The 3,387-nt window shown below is 37.4% G+C and overlaps 1 non-coding gene across 1 annotated transcript; it reads right to left on the reverse strand.

Moving 5' to 3' along the window:
• TRNAP-CGG (transfer RNA proline (anticodon CGG)) lies at window positions 1-72 on the reverse strand. Its single transcript has one exon. It is a non-coding gene; the product is annotated as a tRNA-Pro (tRNA).
• Between the last annotated feature and the right edge of the window lie 3,315 nt (window positions 73-3,387).

Here is a 3,387-nt window from a genome sequence, read left to right on the forward strand (position 1 = left end):
GGGCTCGTCCGGGATTTGAACCCGGGACCTCTCGCACCCGAAGCGAGAATCATACCCCTAGACCAACGAGCCACTTACGTGGTCCATATTCCCATCTTTAATATAAGAACCAGAATCAATTTTTTTGCCCCCACACGGAATCAAGTATGAGCCCCCTATATTTAAATGACAACTAATATACATTTGGGGGTCTTATGATGACCTTTTAATTTAGGCCCAAGTTACTAAAGTTTTCATCCTTCCTCCTGTCAGTTATACAGTAACCACTACAAAGTGAGTTCCACCTGTATACTAATCTATGACTTAACTGACAAGATTACATCATAAAGGTCACATTAGGAAAGTACTCTGTTTTTGAACCACATTTTTTAAATTGAAATATAACTGACCCACAATATTGTTAGTTTCAGATTTTATTCGTAATTTGTCTAAGTATATATTCCAAATTTCAATATGTACTTCGTGATGTGACAAACAATTTGAGTAACATTCATATTAGTTTTCTATACTTTACTTTCATAGAGGAAATTGACATTTTCTTTGACAAGTCCCCTGAAAACTTGCTTAGTCATAAGTAAGCATTTTTGTCAAGATATTATTTTCATATGTGGTCCCCTAAAACAGTATTGTACCCCAAGTACAGGTCATTGTTTTTGCATCTGTTTTATGACTTTGAAATCTCTATATTCTGCCAGAACTAAGAACAAAATCCTTCAAAGATCTAACACTTTAGAAAAAGATTCCCAAAGATCTCTTTGGTGCAAGCAGCTGTCTTCAAATTCTTTATAGATTGGCATCCCTGCTTTCTGAGTTTCTCAGAAGACTTCGCTGGAAAAAAGGCAATGCTGGCAGATGAATGCTTAGTTTGGCTGCCTCTTGTATGTATCTTTAGCTTTAGAAGAAAGTTTTGGCATTTCAGTAAGGATTCAGAGAAAGGAATTTGAAGTGCCAGCTCCTTTGAAAGCTGGTTCATCAACTCAATTAACTTTTTAATAAAGTTTCTTACCAATGTTTTTCTACTTTACCCATAATACCATGTATGCAGAAACTTTTGATCAGCAAAGATGGAATATATATTTGAAAGGCATAAAAATTGGAATTTTATACAAAGTGCACATTAAAGGCTGGTGTTTTGCATGTAATCAGAGAGTGCCTGAATTAATCCTCAAAAGGACATGAAATAACTCACATGGCAGTTACAGGTTCTTTTATCTTTTAATTCTAAGATACTTTACAGTTTCTGTAGTTCGGTCAAGATTACATCAACATTTTAAACTGAGGATATAGAATTCGAGTCCTAGAATTCGAGTCCTAGTCTGCGTAGTAGGCACATAGATTACAACTCTGAATTTTTTTTCCACCACTGAAGGTTCCATGAATTCCGTGGGACAGGCAGTGACTACAACAGGATGAAATTACAAGGAAGTGGTTTACTTTCCACCCTCACTCTCACTCTGTATTTCTTGATTTTTATTTTGGTTATCCTTTGAGAAATGCACCCAATTTTCTCTTCTCCCGAGCCTACTGTGTTAGGTAACAGCTTCAAAATTGGGTGATAGAAAGTGAGAGGTAAAAAAAGAAAAATTCAAACCTCCCAGATGCATATTTTAAGGCTTTTTCAGAACTTAAATACTTTAAAATAATGGATTGAGTCATCCTGTTAACGAACCTAACGTCACAAAACTGTGTCCTTTATCTTTATTACAAGTCTTAGCCTCTAATTTATTCTGGACAGAATTTTTTCTGGGCAAAATAAAAGTGACTAAATAATCTTACTTTAGTTATTAGAGGAATCCATATAAAAAGCAGTTTTCCCAGTTTTCCAGTGTGCTAGCAGTTAGCTAGGTAGACATTCCTGCTGATCAACACGAAGAGGCTGAGACTAGCATAGCCAAATGTTAGAAATATTTTAATATTTGATAATATGTTATTATTTAATCAAGAACAAACCTAAATAGGAGGAAAAAATGGAATCTGTCCAATAAAAGAAAAAGAAAGAGATCATGAGAATGAGAACACTTTGAGTAGCTCTGATTTCTGGGGTGGAGTGTTTTGGAAATCTGGAGCTCTGAAATTAGAGGCCATATTTATACTGCTTATACAGATGAAAAGCCATGTACCCACTGTTCCAGCCCATGAGAACCTGGAAGATGTCCTGCAGAGACATGATAGTAAGGAAAGCCACTTAATTATTTGCCTAGACAGTAGCATACAGCAATACTCAGCATATGGTTTATTTCCAGATTTGTTCATACTATTGACTGTTGTGATGTAGTGGAGCAAGTTAGAGCTTATCAGGAAATTAAGGATCCAGAAGAGGAGGAGATAGGGAAGAACTTGCCATGCAGTCAGTGGCTTGAGCTTTCTCCATAAAGTAGTCCTAGGACTACTGGTGATGACTTGAACCACGCTGAGGAGACAGATGGTACAGATTGAAAGACCACGTGCCACTCTCACCAGATACACCACAGCTTTACAACCGCCACCACATGGAGAGTTACTGAAATGAAAAGCTGATATTATATCTGAGATTCCTTTGGTACAAAGTGTCATTGTGTAAGCAAAAGGCAGGTGAATAAGAATAAGGTCTACAGGTTTTTTTCTCTCTTCTTGTGACAGACACAAATACATCGCCACAAACAAATAGAAGTTCCCTCCAATGCCAGATATAGTAATAGGAAAACTATTCCCTGGATGAGATCACTCCAAATCATCTTCTAATTTCATGGACAGTCCCAGGAAAAACCTTTTGGAAAAAACAAATATATAAGGATGATGTATCTCATGTCTGTGGCTTCTTTCTGGTTTACTAAAAAGGAAAAGAATAGCTGGAACAGTGAAGAGTAAAAGTACATGGTTCTGTTTATGCATTCTTTTTAATTCGTGCCCTTTCTGTTTGTCACTTTATTTTTCTGCTCTCTCAGTTAATTTATAGGAGGTGGTGACTCCAATATCTACATGTCCAGCACATTATTTCTCTCCCACATTACACAATATACCTGATTCTATGACTTTTGAATGTTTCACACAACCACATACACGTGATTTAAACTACCCAGTCTATGATGTTTTTTTATAGCTGCCTGAACAGATTAAGACACAAGCTTAGACTTCCCTTGCGTAATAAGCTCTCACTGAACTCATTGAACTGTGATGCCGTTGCTTCTTGTTTTTCACCCTCCACTTAAGTGTGAGGCCTGGATATATAAACTACATGGGTAACTTACTCAGTTCAGTTCAGTTCAGTCGCTCAGTCATGTCCAACTCCTTGTGACCCCATGAACCATAGCGCACCAGGCCTCCCTGTCCATCACCAACTCCTGGAGTCCACCCAAACCCATGTCCATTGAGCCAGTGATGCCATCCAACCATCTCAACCTCTGTCAT

Source organism: Ovis canadensis, chromosome 20 (assembly GCF_042477335.2).
Source record: "Ovis canadensis isolate MfBH-ARS-UI-01 breed Bighorn chromosome 20, ARS-UI_OviCan_v2, whole genome shotgun sequence".
NCBI classification, from domain to species: domain Eukaryota; kingdom Metazoa; phylum Chordata; class Mammalia; order Artiodactyla; family Bovidae; genus Ovis; species Ovis canadensis.